The following is a 17,841-nucleotide window of genomic DNA, read 5'->3' as shown; positions in this document are numbered from 1 at the left end:
ATATAGAATTATAATAAAAAATAAATGTATATATAAATTAAAATATCACATTAACGTAAAATATGCAAATACATACAAATATTCAATCACTTATTTTACATCTGTGGGTAAATTATTTTATTTATTATCTTATGGTGTACTTAAATATTTTCTATTATATATAGAGTATTAAATATTTAACATATAATGCTTCAAAATATAATTTTATATATATACGTTTTTATAATAAAATCTATGTAGCATTTCAACCCTTACAGTAAGCCAGTCTCCCGCTAGCCTTCACATCGGTAGGACGCGTTATTCTCTTTCGGATTGTTAACTAAAATGTGAGTGTAAAACATAAATTACAATATATTTAAAATAATCTTATATATATTTATGGTTGTTTAATTCATTATATATTATATGTTGAAGTGAATTTCCATATTAAAATTTTGATTCTTATTTAAAAAAAAAAATATTCTGCTATCCTAATAAGATGCATTTTGTGAGTATAAGAATAGATATATATAATGTTTTTTTTTTTAAGTTTTCTTATCTGTAGATTATAATATATAAATAACCATAGATAATATATGAATTATTAACATTTAGCTTTTTGAAACATGATTGAGCTTTTCATATAGAAATGATTTTAAGTCAAAAATTAAGGGTGAAGCGGATAGCTTTCCACAATTCTACACGGACCTCGATTTAAACGTACAAATCTTTGTTCATTTTAATATTCTTGTACATATTATATCGAAAGATTTCATGAATTTTACAAAACAAATAATAATATTTTTATAATGATATAATATTATATTAATTTTGTTTATCATTTGTACATAGCGAGGAAATGCTTTCGGTTGGTATTTCATATGTTTGTATTTTTGTATGAATGTTACGAAACATATGTCAATCAAATATCAAATATTATTTATTTTTATTTAAATTAAATAAAAACAACGGATACATTATTCTAAAAAAAAAAATTTTAAACGTTTTTCATTAGGTCGTTCTGAAATATATCAATGGAGATAAAATCGAGGCGCGCCCATGTATTTAGCACTTGTTTCGGATGTAGAATTCTTTTCTAAATTAAATCAATATAATGAGGGTTGTGACCCCCGACAGCGTTCCATTAGTCTGGGGTTTCACAAAGTTGATTTTCTCATATAGAAAAATTCTTAGTGCTCGTCGGGGGCTATAATAGTGAAGAATTTATTATATTCTATATGGAAATCAAAAAAATAATAATCGTATAATAAAATAATAAAGCCACAGATATAAAAATAATTCAAATGATTCTGATACAAATGTTCCGTATATTAATATATATACATATATATATTTTACACAACAAACATTTTGATAATTATCGTTTCATATATGTGTTAACAAGACGAGCGAAGCCGAAGTATATGTGTAGTGTTAGAATAAATGTAAAAATCATGTCGGCGTTAAGTGTCTTAACTGGTCCAGCGGTAAATGGGAATCTATTGACAAATTAAAACCGTGACGTCACAAATATTTTTTTTTTATTCGAATTTAGTTTTATCATGTGTCTGTTTAAAATAAAACCTTATTATAGCGAGATTTGTGATAAATCAATTAAAATTCCACAGTTTATTCTTCTTTTGTGTAAAGATCTTTTACGTCTATGTTACTCAAATATAAAAAAAAGTCATAATGTTTCCCATACTAAAAACATTCTCAGTTAAATGTATTCGACATTCTCATTTATAAAGTTAAATTAATATTTTTTGGTTCAATTACGTATTAATTATTAATATATCGCAACGAATCAAGCTAGTTACGTAGTTGATGTGTATAATAAAACAAACACATATATTTTTATGAAGACATTAAAAGGATATACGTGCCTTATTTATAAAACAATTTTTAAAGACATTCATATGAATAAAAAGACATGCACTTTGTCCTAATAAATATTTATAGATATTTTTTAATTATTTAAAGTATATAATGTATACATTTCAACAATTAAATGCAAGCAGGCATTCATAGTTACTCTTAAGTCATTCCTTTTTTCACTTTTAATACAGATCATTTCAAATGATTAGACAAATTTTAAGACTATAGATAAAAATTTGAAATTTTTAGTCTAATTAAAAACAGAATACGCTATTTATTATAAATTTTAAAATTGAAATAAGGAGCGTACTTTTAATTTTGAAAGCAATTACTGTTGAATTTAAAACTTTCTCTCTCTCTCTCTCTCTCTCTCTCTCTCTCTACATATATAGATATATATATATATATATATATATATATATCTGATATAAATAACGTATTAAGTAACACATAAGATCATTACAACTTTTCAAATCGCAGACTCCGTTTGAGACCACTTCAGTTGAAGTGGAATATATCGCTCCTCAGCTTCATATTCGACTTCGGCTACAAGGATTCCTATAAATAATAAAATAAATACTAAAATGGCCTAGAAAAGAGTTCTAACTCTTTGTATTTTTGTTATGAAGTAACAATTTTAAATAAAAAAATGTCACAAAATTATTAAATTTTTTCTCGTGATCGTTTTTGAAATGGGTCAGACTATGCGACTAAATTATATGATTTTTATATTCAAAGACATGATGTCTGTTAGTTCTTAAACAAAATAAAACTAGTACAAAATTTATTAATTTATTACATTACTAAGGAATTTTTTGTTATCAAAATTGTCAAACTTATTATTATATAGCTATGATTAATTTAAATGCATCAAGTCTTCATCTAATTTTAAATTCTTTCTTCACATGCACATGTTTTTCTGTCAATGTTAAAACTTGTGTCTCACAATCTGAATTAATTTCCTCTCTCGTTCAGTCCTAACGGACGTGACGTCACGTTTAACCAGACACAGCCTCCGCGTACATTGTGCAGATGAACATTTCAAGTGTCCCAATTAACATTTGTTCGCATCCAACAGAAAGTACAGGGGTAAATGACATAAATTGATAGAGTATTAACATTTTTTTATTATTACGTGTATATATTTTGACATCAAATAATATATTATCTATGGTTTCAATGTAAACGTGTTTAAACTCAAAATGTATACAAAAAATTTAAGTATTTCGACATTTTTATATAATATGAGGATTTTCTCTTCCAATATTTAGTTATGTTACTTGTTATTGGTCGATCGTGCATTGATTTGAAACTGAATTTTTAATGTTGCTTTAATGTATTTTATACAAATTACAAATAGACATTTTTTTGTCAATATGTTCATGACTGGGTTATAAAGGTTTCGTCTCAGTTATTGTTAGTTTCGAGAGAGCCCAGCCCAAATCATTCCTTAGGAAAATAACGAAATGATTATTGTGTTGTATTGTAATGGAATTCTGAAAATCCATTATTTTATTTTGATTAAAAAAAAACATATTTTATAAAAACAAAAATTGAATAATTGTTCAATTGTTATAAGACATTAAAATATTCATAAGATAAATGTGATGCGCGAATAAAAACGATATAGTAATAGAGACGTCTGCTAAACAAAAATTAGGAATAGATTTCGAATGAAAATGTCCGTACCTGTAACCTTATTACTCTCCCGGGATGTCGATGTACGCAATAGCCTTCTATCTTGCATGAACCTTAGTTTTGAGATGTTGAGCGTGTTTCATTGGTATGGGGTCCATTGAGATTTTGCAACTGCGGTTCGTATCAGGGGCTCTTCTGTACCCTGTGCCAGCGACACACAAAACTCGACTCTGGTTTCAGACAACGGGCAAAGCTCTTTGATGGGATGGTTATTGGACTATCAGTATGCTTTCATAACTTTTTTTATGAGAAAGGTGGCAAACGACCAGACGGCTTACCTAATGGGCAGAGTCACCCATGGACATTAGCAACAAAAGAGACGTTGCGGGTGCGTTGCCAACCTTGGTTGTTGAGAAAGAGAGAGGGGTGGGAATAACGAAATGGCAGGACACGGTGGGAACAGGGAAAGGGCAATTCATTCCCTTCACCTCAATGGCGACAACACATCCGCAACCATTTTGCAGATGTCCACAGGCGACTGTAACTACCTCCCATTAGATACCATCTGCTAGTTTGCCCCCTTACCATGAAAATAAGAAATCTTTTGTTAATTTATAAGTGTCGAAGAAACATACGAGCTTGTTTAATACTGTGAGCTTGAAACATTTTAAAACGCTATTATAAGGTACTAATATTTAAATTATTTTATCGATAAGCTTTATTGATAAATAATTGCTTCTCATTCGATAAAATATCCAATAAATTTGGGAATTACATCCCAGCTGGTTTTAACTGTTGAGGTTAACTGATGAGGACCATTTAACTAAGGGATTATTCCATTAATAACACTTCCCGTATTGGATATGAAGATAAGTGATTTCCTATAAATTTTTATTTATATATATATATATTATTAAATTAAATTTTTAATAAAAATTAAGTGACAATTAATTTATAAAAATCTTATATTGCTTTATATGTGGAGTTGTAATATTTTCTTTTTAATGGTATGGCTTCATTCGCACCGATATTAAATCTTACTTACAATAACCTTAGAAATGTCATGATTGTGTTTAAAGAGACAAGTTAGGGCGACAATAACATGGTATTGGAGTGGAAATCGTTTGAATTGCTTTTGATCTTTAGACGTCTGTATTAAAATCTCGTGGTATTTTATTTATTTCTAACATAGAAAATATTAAACTGAATGCATCAGACGCTCGGTTCGTTTGGAAGGCGTTTCATAATTTGTTTTTGTGACAGTTCATTGACAGACGCTGGGTGACATTGACGTTAGCGCTTTTTCTTTGTATTATCTATGGATTGAATTTTTGTATCTATATTTCATTCTTAAAAACGTACATAGTATATTCTGCCAATGTTAATGGGGGGGGGGGGGGGGGTAAAATGTAAGACTGGCCGGTTTTATTATATTGCGTGTTTCATTAAAGTCATTTAATTTTAATAAATGACATATATTAGAAAACTATGAGGTAGAATTTATTAATGTATTCAAAATTAATAAAAAATTACGGTAATAACTAAACATATATCAACAAAAATTCGTTAAGCATAAAAACCTGTTCCTAATTTACGAATCAAATATAGATGGTATAAAGATATAGAATGTTCCTTGGCCCAGACGAAATCCAGACGGATTATGACTTAACCTCTCCGAAGGTTAAAAGGTTGTAGTGGTAACGCCTATAACTCTCTTCTAAGAAGGTTCTTGAAAGAAGAGTCTTAGAATAATGATGTTTTTAATAAACAACAAATAATTACAATATCGTGATGATTAATTTCTTAGTTTTTTTTTTGAGAAAAAGAGATTTATTTAATCGAAATAATCACATTAATTGATGCTGATCATTATTATTATTATTATTATATTTTATTACAAAGTGTACTTATGTTTGTCGTAAAGAGATTACACTAGCTGAACCATTAAAAGCCTTGCAACATGAGTAAGCCTCTAGTTTTCAATTATATATGTACATTATATATAAGGTTTTCAATTTATATACCAATCATTTCGCTAAATCATATCCTGTTCCATTTTCTGTACATATTATTAGTTATGAAACAAGTAATAATTCATTTAGCTATTTGTATTCAAAACGGATTAAACAGATTTCTATGTAGAATTATACACACACATACACACACACACACACACACACACATATTATATATATATATGTTACATGTAATAGGTATAGAAACTTTTTATAACATATGTTTTTTTATTAATTTATGTTTACTCCTAAGACAATCTAATAGCACTGTTTAAACTTAGAAAACAACACTCTACAACTGAAAGCAATTGTTTTGTTTGTCTATTTTATAGGAAACTATAAATGTCTGCGTGTTTGTTTGCGATAAATCCACATTCTATAGTAACTTTCGAGGTCAATCATCTTCGATTTGTGTATACTAAGTTTTGACAGTGACGTTTGACAATGAATTGAAAATTGAAGTTTATGGTATATGGTCCTTACAAAAGACATAGCTGTACGGACTTTCTTCTGTTGCCTATTCTGAACGGAACTAATTTAACCAAAACAAAAGGTCTACGGTCCTACAAATAAAAAATTGGAAAAATATTTCAAGAATCAAGTGCGAATGAGGCCATAACACAAAAAATTAGATGTGTCTTTCTTAAAAATTAAAAATATTTAAATTCATCTCGATATTTAGAATTTTTATTATACAAAATTTATTTTAAGGCTCTGCAAAATGTTTCAATTTGTAAAATGAACTGATGTTGTGAAAATATGACTTATCGGACTTTATTTTCCCTCATTTTATTATTACTATAGTATTTCTTTTCTTTTTTTTTTGAATATTTATTCAATAACTAACCTGAATTGCATGTTTTCGATTTCAAAACTGCTTAATTTGTAATATTTCAATCGAATCATGGTGACGTCTTTTGAATTTAGAATTTCGAATAAAAGTTTTTTCCTGCAATTTTCATAATAATTTAAAATATTTTAAATATAAGTACCATACGATGGACCGTTTTCAAATGTAAAAATTATTATCAAAGCCTTTATGTTTACGTATTAGGTTAATATTCCTTAACTACACACGTAGCTCTGTGTTGTCATAAAGTAGAGTAATCAATATTTCGAAGTACAAGACATGTTAATACAGACCCTTACTATATATATATTCTGTCAACATAATAATCATCCGATGATTGCACAGCAAAGGCCTCTTCTTCCTCACATGGAGAAGGTTAGAGCATTAATCACCAAGCTTGCTCAAAGCGGAATGGCGATTTGAAACTTATAATTTGAAGTTATAAGTCCAGGTTTCCCCACGATGTTATCCTTTACCGTCTGTCAGTGGTGTCTAAATAGTCTTACAAGAACATATGACTCGGAAAATTCACATTGGCACTTACCAGGTTTCGAACTCGCGCCCTCATGCACGAGACGGGCCTTTAACCTCTACGACACCTAGAATCCATTTACTTTTAACTGCATTGAAACATCAATAACCGATTTTTCGATACATCTATCATACTAATTGATAACTTGTACACAGCTCCCCTATGAGACAATATACTTCTATACTCAATCGAAAAAAAATTCCGAATCTACATCACATATTTTTTATTTAAACGAAGCAAATAGGGTGTGAATTAAAAGAGGTCTAACAATTTTACGCTCATGGACTTATAATTGTTAAAATTTTGCATAAATTACACGTTCGTTGCTATTGAATAAAATTTTATATTATATTAATAAATTCAATAAAAATTTTGTGTCAGTAATAATCCAGAATCGTTTAAATTATTGAGTCTAAATTAAATAATTATAGGTAATAAATAGGTAATTGCTAACAGTTGGTAATAAATACATTTTCATAAATCCTATACAATAAAACTCATATATTATTTTGTCTCTATTCTCTTCCACGTTGTACTAAATTTGAAGTTTGGTGTAGAATACTGAAGTATTTTAAATACTGTTTTTGGTCTTGTGACAAATTTATTGAAATTTTAATTACAGCAGGTCGAAGGTTACAACCAGATTCATTATTATGATCTAATCTATGATCACGTTAGTTATAATATATATCTAAACAATAAAATTAGAATAGAATGAGAATGAAAATAAACATATATATTTTTATTAATTAAAATTGTGAAAGAAGAAAAATTTTGATATAAATATTTTCTTTGAATTTGGATATGTTTGTCGAAATGGCTTACTTAATTTTATGATATGTAGTATATATACGTATATATATATATATATATATATATATATATATATACGTATATTTTCTTATTGGAATTATTGTCTTTCATTGTAAAGTTAGTTCTAAAGTTATCTCGTAAACATTGCATTTATGTTCACGTGGTTAAAGTTATCTATCGTTGTCATTAATTCAAGTTATCACGGAACGAATATACAAAAAGTTTGATAGGTTCTACGTTATACAAAAAATATCGAATCTAACATATTTTAAGAATGTATTAATTAGTAACAATCACTTTATTTTCATACATTTTCTTTATTCAATTCACAACTCAGACTCGCTGGTTATATAATCAATATAAGGCTCCGTAAAGTAATGTAAGACAAAACTTAAAACAAAACCACTTATTTGTCACGTTTTATTTATAATCTTCGGTTATAATTAGTATATTGTTATGTTTGGAAAGCATTTTATAGTCACAAAATGGCGTGATTGAAGACAATTTGTACAGTACGACCTCACCTTCTCTAATGCTATATCATTTTGATATTATTGCTTCGTTAAATCCATCTTTAGATTAAAATTTACTTATTAATTTCTAATTGTATATACTCTGATTATATGCGGTTTGTATGTTTGTTTGTTGTGAATATATACAGAATTTTGCTAAATAAATTTAATGTTAAAGTGATATTGTATTTCTATTTCATTAACTACTGATATTATTTTTTATAAAAGTTGCTACGAAGTTAGATAGGTTTTTGGAGACGGAGATAGGATTTTAGTTCGTAAGTAGGTACTAGGTTGATAAGTAAGTTGTATTCCTATAAAAAATGTGAAGGACTACGTTAACAACGGTCATTTTCCTATTAATTAAATTATCCATCAAATAATGTATTTTAATATATTTTTTTATTTACTTTCATAGTTTAAAATATTACCAAATGAGAGATATTTTCAGCTTTAACCTTATAATTTCATAAAATATTTAATTCTTTAGATACAGTGAATAAATGTTCGTGAAAAAAACTTTTCCGACTATTTTGATATACATAAAATTTAGGTCGTAATTATAATATCATGGGAACACATTGAATTAAGAAATGTATTGTTTATTAAAAATATTGAATTATATTAAAAATAATTATAATATACAAATTATTGATAATACGCAATTATCTTAAGGAACCAACACTTCCGATAAAACTAAATATAATAAATTATGAAGATTTTTTAGGCTTCGTTCTTGATATATAAAGTAAGCGGAAACTTACTTAATTTTACTTCGCAGATAAACGCGACAGGTTTAGGTAATCAAAAGAATTTGGAAGAAAAATGAGTTGTAATATAAATGCTATGATAAAATGAAAACATGCTTTGAGCTGATATTTATTAACTTATGGCTTTGTCCGTTTATGAATTTTGTTCTTCGTTAATGTATATACAACTGTTCAAATGCATTTGGATTTCCTTTATGCATTAAGTAATAAAATGTTTTTTGGACTATAATGATGGATATATTTGAAAAAACGTGCGTGCGTCGGTGTCCAGACCAGATATGTTTAAGTATATTTTAAAGCGAATCGTGACAGAGCCCACGGTTCCTTGAGAAACCAAGATGCCCAAAGACTATACCATCAAGGTCAATAAATATTACGAGCTCACTAACGAACTCACTAGAAATACGTTCGTCGTGGATTTGTACGCGCTAGTCTCACTTCTACTGCGAGAGGTATAACAGCTAAATATCTCTCCAACCAAGAGACTTGGGCCTGTCCAGAACTAATATCAATCTATTCTTGGATCATATTTTGAAGGCAGCCCTTGAAGGTTTGTTTCAAATTTGGTTAAGTAGAGAGAGGAGCTTGGACGATGGAGGTGAGCGTTTAAGGCGCGTTAGATAGGGGCCCCTTAAACCTATACCTGGGTCGCAAATCTCAGGCACTGTTGAAGCTCCTCTCCCTGAAACGCAATGGACCCAGCACCCGGCACGTGAATCCATGGAATGCTGAGAAGTTTTGTTATCTCTGTTTAAATCGCTACTATATTTATACGAGTGTTATTATTACTAATTAATTTATAATATTTGTTTTAATTTCTTCTCTTAAATGAAATTATCGTTTATTAAAGATCCATGGAAATCGGTTCAATAATTTCGGAATTTAGCTAACATCAATCTAATAAAAATAGACATTTATAAAATTACTCTATGTTTTGGTATCATGGATAAAATTTTAACTAGTGTCATGTCACAAACGGACTAGTTTTTTACATATATGTCGAAGAATGAGAGCATTTTAAAATCCGTATTCGACGTCACAGCCCGACATGTTGAATTTCCTTTAAACAATCAGCACACCCAACGCAGACATGAATGCACTACTGACAGTCATAGTGACATCGATAGCTAGCAAGACAATTTGACATTAAAGTATCCATGGAGGCTTCACAAGCTGCCAATGAATAAAACGATTGACTATACATTTATATCAGCTAAATCGAACTAATATTTTTCAGTCTTAAAAAACTACATATCAAGATGTTTCGGTTACTTTGCGGCGCTACATTAAAATGAATACTCGTGAAAGTCTTACATCTCATAGCTATCAGCTACTAACGTTTATATCGGATTTATTACAAATTCATTATTTTAAAGAGAGGACGCCAGCCTCGCTGACGTCACTAATGTCACTTGTTTCAGTACGTTCCAGATATTTTAAAATGAAACTTCAATTCTTCTAAATGTTCTTGTATTTCTCGAAGGTTCTTCATAATCACATTCTTTATGATCCGCACTCGCTGAATTCTGCAGTCCGCTGTCGTGCGTCCAGACGTCATATTTATACCAGAATTCAAACATAGTTCTATTCTCTTTGATTTCGTTTTACTTTTAACAATAGTAACGACGACCAATAAGTTGTTATAATAATTGATGACAGCCTTAAGTTTCCATGTTTAGTTTATTTCCATGTTGCATCCGTCATTGAAGCTGATAACGCCGATATATATAATATATTTTCTATTGTCCTATTATATATCATGCAAATTATTTTCCCTTATGCGCCGTCATTAATATTAATATTAATTGAAATTTATGAAAAATGAACGACTTGTCGGTTTATACTTAAAATATATAGAGTTCATTGTGAAATATTTGTAAGGTCGGTAATTTAATTTGCATTTTGAAGCACGTCGGTTCTTTTGGTAATTTTTGATCCTCACATAAAACTGGTTGTGCCTTTATTTATTATTTACTGCATGGGCTCACTGAAAACTTTGTGCGGATATTGTGTTATATAGAGAAATGTTTATAAAAATACTATAAGTATATTCTCTATATACTTATGGTTAGTTTTTAATGTTGTATGTAAAATTTCATTATGTATTATATACGAAAAAATCAATTTAATCTATATTTCTATTGAAACGAAAAATATGTTTCTTTTTACAAATATATGGCAGTAGGTGGTCTTAAAACTGTGTTCTAAATAGTGATTGAGTCCGTTTGCAGAGTTAATTTGTGATATTACTTAAGTTTAAATATTTGATAAAAAATCACAAGCGAAGAACGAAAATTATGGGTATTATATTGAAATCTTTAAGATCCTTTTGTTATAGTATCCTGTATGTAAATTGAATCAGATTGCTGACGAAGCAAATGTTTCCTGACGAGCTTTATCCTGCAGATTATTAAGGATCTAATCGAGAAACTGTAATCCTTAGTTTTTGAGAAGTAAATTCTTTTCATCATTAATTAAAAAGCTAAAAAAAAAATATACTCACATCACGTTTTTGTAGCTTCGGTTTGTGGTGGCTCGATTTCGCGTTTTTATTTATAGTGGAATTCAATATGACTTGATTTTTTTAAAAGTAAAAGTATAATATATAGCAATTTGCTTTTAATGCCAAAGGTGGAAAATGAGCAGACGGCCTACCTGATGGAGGTAGTTACCGTCGTCCATGGACATCCGCAACATAGAAAAGCTCTTTGGCTTTGGTCTGGAATAAGCAAAGAGTTTGGTTTAGAATAAGTCTAGACTCATATAAGCATATGAATCTTGTTGTTATATAATATTAGCTATAATAGTATATGTCATACGGGTGAATAAACTGAAATATTCCTTAAAATTGTGCGTTTAATCTTAGTGTTTTGTTTTATCCTTGTCAATTAGATAACTATGGGAATATTTATATATATATAGATATATCAACTAAATATAAGAGGAATATTTAAAGGGTCACTCATATAAATTTATATTTTACATTAGATTTCGAATGATTATTATTTACTCGTTACTTATTCGTGCATGATTTTACAATAAAGTTCTGTAAGACCGAATAAAATATTGACAATTAGTGATGTTATTCAGGATTTAATACAAATATTGACGAAATATGTTGTTTATTGGAAACCTTTATTTGAATATAGACTTTGATTTGATTTTGCTGAGTTTAATTTATCTATGGTGTGAATATTAAGAAATTTACAATTAGCAAAACTCATTTTTGTATGTTTTTTTTTTTTATAACATTATTAATAGATATTTGGTTAATAATAAAATCTTATTTTAACGGTTGCAACTGTTTTTTTTTAGTTAAAAATATATACATATATAGATTATAAGAAACACGTTTTCGTAGACATCGTAGAGCGTTGCTACGTTGTCGTAGCACTTTAGATTTTTTGTTACGTATTACGTGAATTCCACTTTGTGATTACAGCCTTCGACCCCATCAATATTATAGAAACTTTTCTACTTGACACTTCAGAGGTTGCGATTTAACTCTCTTAAAGCCTTTTTGGGAAAACCAATACATTTACTTTTCGTGAGTGGAATAACTTTGTTAATATTTGCTTCAGATTTACTTCAGATTTATAAATAATAAAAAAAAATATATATAATATTTACATATTATGAAAAATCAGTATCATTATATGTTTTTCATATATTAAACCACATAGAAATAAAAATTTACTTAGATTCAATTAATGACTTTGATTTTGACCTCACTCACTCACATAAAAAGATCGATCAGGTCTATTTACATTCTGAAGCCTAATCCTCGATCTATCCCAATATTCACCAATTTTCCCAGTCCTGAGCAGGCTGTATCTAGCAACTAATCACAACCTTCCATAAAATATCGCTCCACAATACATCACATGATATTCTACATTTACCTAAACATCCATCCATTGTCTCAGCGTCTGGGGGTGACCATCGCGCATTTTCACTTCAACTTACTTATCTTTTGTGTTATCTGCAACTTAAATTTTATATTATAAAATTCTTATATCACCTCATCTATATACGTTTTACTATTACTGTCCAAGTATTTGATATTTTCAAGCTTACATGTTTTTTTTCCGTACTGTTTTTTAGCGAATATCAATTAGATTTGGAGAATATATGTAAAAACCTTATGGATCTTATTGAAGTTAAATATAGATGTTAACCAGTGAATTAACTGAATTTAGAGTCCCTTATTTAGTTACGTGTAAGCTGTTGACTTTGAAAACCTTTTTGCTTTTTAGAGTCAATACGAAGAGATAGAGAACAATACGATACTTTCTTGTCTAACAATCTAAAGGAACTGTCAAAGTCAAATGAGTTTGTGACGAAGGACTTAAGATAAATAATGGTACGAAATAGCGAAAGTGAATACTTCTCTATTTTTATTTAAGAAAATCATTATTATATGATAAATATTTGAAAGGCACTATACGCGTTTTAGAAAAATAAATATTTTATTATAATTGTTGATTTTTGTTGCGATACTCAATATATTTAAGGTAAATATATCACCTGTATGTCGATGGTCTCGCAAAAAAATCTCGCATCAGTGGCAGTCTTAATAAATCCACTTCTATAGCTTTGAAGCTAGCAAAGACTTATGGAACGTGTCTTTGAAGACATGTTCCATAACTCTTTGGATTAATGTAAAGAATATATGTGCAAAATAAAAAAAAAATATCTGTGCATTATGAAAATTTAAATTTTATTTATGTGTATTTATTATAATACAATTTTTTCACTTTAAAAACACTCAGGTGAGATATAAATGAGTTTTTACAACAAATTAATTACAATAGTACTATAAAAAAAATAGATTTGTAATATTTTTTTCAAATTAATGACTTGTTTCTGATTTTTTGTTTAGTTTAAGCGAAACTCTAACAGCCTTCAGGATTTAAAAATAAGGGATGCCCTTAGATGTTAATATTACATAATGATTACGTTTTAAAAATATAATGTGTGTGTTATATATTTTAGTAATTACCTAAACGATATTGTTACAAGTATAATATAATAATTAAAATCTATTGGATCTGGATTCGTGTACATTGCTCTGAAATCGATTCCAGTACAGCGAGACACACGAACCGACCGTCTCAAGGTTAGACCACGTTAAAGTAATTAATAAATTTTAAAGTTTTACAACGTACTTGTCACGAACGAATACATTAATAGTTTAATATAGTATGAGTGATAACTACGACCGACGTCTGTTATACGATGAAGTGGAGCGTAACGTGTTGGTGTTGGTAATGTTATGGGCAGTTTAAGACTCGTGGTAATGCATTCAGTACTAATGTGATACATTCGTCATAGTGTGGGCCCTCATTGTAATAAGTTGGCGCGAGACAGTGGCGAGTTAGCCTTGCCAAATACACTGACTGTGTTTCACTCGTCTAGAGTTGAATGAACCCGATAAATTGGGTAACGTATTTTCATTTACGTCATATAATTTTTTAACAATAAGTAATATATTCTAATAAATTGATATTAGCAGAATTTAATAATATTGAAATAAAATATTTTTGGCTTGTATAAAATTAAGGAAGCCAAAGTTAAATATTTTAAATTAGGTCTTTATACGGTAAATATTATCAAGAATCTTGATTAAACTGCTCGGTTCTTCAGTGAAATATATTTTTAAAATGAACATTTCAACATTCAATAAAAAAAAAACTGTTTTATAAAAGGATACTATTTAGGTCACGGAGATTCTTCGCTTTTAATTTGTAACGTATTTCAACTTAATTATAATTTAATTTCTTATTTAAACATTCATAAAAAAATTATAATCAAACCTGGATATAAAGGAAGTCTTTAAATAAATCAAGATATTATAAATCTGTTTTAATATTTAGTGTTTAAGAATAGCAAGAAGGTCTGTTCATAGATTATGTATTAAATTGTATTATTTATCAGAAATCCTTCCATATTTTCCCAAATTGTTATCTGTCTTAACGTTTGTTTACTGTGAAGTAACCGTGATCAAGGGAATACGGGTGAGAATGTCTGTCAGACAAGCTATTTGTCACATAGCGTCAAAGATTGAACAGCTCGCTGATTCGCAACAATATGTAATATTACAAAATCAATAATTTTTATTTTAAGCCGAAGTATATAATAACATATTTGTCATTATTAATAAATAAATCGGTAAGATTTTAAAATGAAAATATCTAACTATTATCGCTCTGTGAATAAATAGCACAAGCTCTTTGAATACATACTAAAAGCCAAACATGTTTATGTATTTTTTATATCAAACATAGTAAATATATTTTAAATTAATATAAATCTTTATTCATTTAGATTTATTCGTATTGAAATCGCTTTCATTTCAAACGAGCCCAGCTGTGACCAAAACCAAATCTCTTATCCTTTACCAATGTATTAGTGTGCTTACTTAATACAAGTCTTGCGTTTTGAACTCGTCACTGATAGTTTGAACGTTTTTCGTTTATTTATCATCTGCGATATATATATCTGCGATATATATATATAATTTCTACGTACATCCAAAAAGCATTTTTTAATGTCTGTCCGTCTGTCTGTTCAGACTAATCTCTGGAAATAATCAACCATTATAAATGGATTTTAAGGGAATTTTACTTGCAAATTGGTAACCCTTTAATTTAAAAGCCTTTTTCGTAACTATTTTTTTAATCAAAAGTTCATTGTGCTGAGGCAATTCAGTAGTTACCCAGGCAGAATCTGATTGAGGAAATTGCGGAAAATCATTTAAAGCATTATAACGATAACGCGGATGGTTGATTTAGCGTAAAATGAGGGCAAAACCGTAGGCAATAGCAACTTTTAAGTAAAAATTTTGAACTGTCCATTCACCACAGCGAAATTAGACTATAATATAAAAAATAGACTATTTTGGCATACACATAAAATTACTTCAAAAATTAGTTTCATATTTTTAAGAATGAACAACAAACATGACTCTTCTCAATTTTATTTTAAAATATGCTTCTCCATTATAGTGTTACAACTTACCCGGTCGATACTTTGAACAGAGAAGTCTTAACATGAGCATAAAATTTTAAATATGGCTAAATAAAATACAATAAGTATGAGAAATTAATTAATATTAATAATTGAATATTTAATACATATAATATCATGTTGCCAGCTCTCGATGTCAATAGGAGGAAAGTTCCAAGAAGTGTTGTGAGGAAAATAATAAAAATTCAAGTCGGCAACATTCAATAAAACGGGGACTAACTTTTTGTATAAAAAAGAAAACTTTCAAAACTTGTTATTGGAACTTAATATACAAATATATATTGAATTTAATAAAACGGCAGTTTATTTGAACACAGAGACACGACTTATTTATTTGTACCGGATGACATTATATATCCTTAAGGATAATTATTTAAGATGACGGTAGTAGATTTATTTTATTTGATAGGTATAAAATTTTAACAGAATTATATTATACGTTTAATTGAAACTACTATTTTTTCGGATAAACTACGCGTGATTTATTTTTGTAAAAAACTACATACTCCCAACATTTCGGTTACTTTTCAGCAATCATGATAACGGGCAGACGAGATCTCGTCTCATCTCGAATAAAACTCGCGAAAATCTTAGATCAAATTATATTATACGTATTGGTTGATTTATAACGAGCCCATAACTTTTCACGATGTTTATTACAACAAGCGACATTTCCATCATTATTATGCTCGCTCCAGCTATCCAAGGTGACTACATCGAGGTCTTTGATAGTCATCTGTGGTAAAACTTCCCACATTATAGTATTAACGCAGGTATTTACTGAATGAGAAACGGGGAACGCTTCGTATCTAGTGTGACGAACTTGTGTTAAGCGGATACGACGTTAATGAAGAATATTTACCATTTGGTACTGGTTCATAGAACATTTACTCTTTACTTAAACGAATTATTTTGAAATATCTTTCTATCTTAAATTCATAAGATAGTTCGAAAAATCATTTTACTGCCCAACATATATCACATTATACATCGAGTACACTGAATAACAATAAAAAATCAAGTAAAACTTTGAGGTTATGTAGAAAAAGTTTAATCATAAAATGTACAATCATTTTTATTTCTCATACTTTTAGATAAAACGTATTTTGTCTGTGTGCTAAATAGTCGCCTCTGTTTTTAACGCTCCAACGATCCTCTGAACTAAACCACCTCATTAGAGACGCTAACACGTTTGTGATGCTTATCTAATTAGCTAGTTCGGTTATTTAGCTAGAAAACGTCCTGTTTAGTAATAAATTATATAAGGTGGCAACCGGAGGTTCCAGGAAAACTACGAAACATACTTATATGTGTATTATAATAAAAATTACATATTAAAACTTATAACCTACACCTAGGACTACATGATTGCCCCGATGTTAGGATAGCAATGCCATTCCATAGCTTGTTTGGTATCAGGAATCTTCTGATTCACACGGCTTGGTGTACGTTCCGCGGAGTCAGCGGCGTCACTCGTTATATGATATTTCATCCCTACAATGATGTTGCCCCGGCGATGTTCATTTATTTTATAATATGTAACGCGTACGTAACAAATACAAAAATGCTTATTTATTTTATTCATATCTACTTCTCTTAGGAACACTATGTTGTGACTGTTCGTTGTCCGATCTGAGCCTATAATTTTCTCTTATTTGTTATGTAAGTTCATATTTGTTTTCAAGTTTATATAGTTTTCATATTTCAAATAATTTTACAGTTTATATTCCATATTTATGTTTTATAAATTTCGACTCAACCTTTTCTATCAATCGACCGATTTAATGATTATTTTAAAGGACATTTGCAATTTCAATCCTCGTTG

The 17,841-nt window shown here is 28.9% G+C and overlaps 1 protein-coding gene across 1 annotated transcript in view; it reads left to right on the top strand.

Moving 5' to 3' along the window:
* Positions 1 to 261: 261 nt before the first annotated feature.
* LOC116775538 (transcriptional regulator ATRX) overlaps positions 262 to 17,841 on the top strand; it is a 106,983-nt gene continuing 89,403 nt past the window's right edge. The window contains exon 1 of the mRNA XM_061525134.1: positions 262 to 326. The gene's annotated coding sequence lies outside the window, so the exon portion shown is untranslated. The remainder of the gene's footprint in view (positions 327 to 17,841) is intronic.

The sequence above is a fragment of the Danaus plexippus genome, chromosome 27 (assembly GCF_018135715.1).
Source record: "Danaus plexippus chromosome 27, MEX_DaPlex, whole genome shotgun sequence".
Taxonomy (NCBI): domain Eukaryota; kingdom Metazoa; phylum Arthropoda; class Insecta; order Lepidoptera; family Nymphalidae; genus Danaus; species Danaus plexippus.
This window is presented reverse-complemented; position numbering and strand designations above follow the sequence as displayed.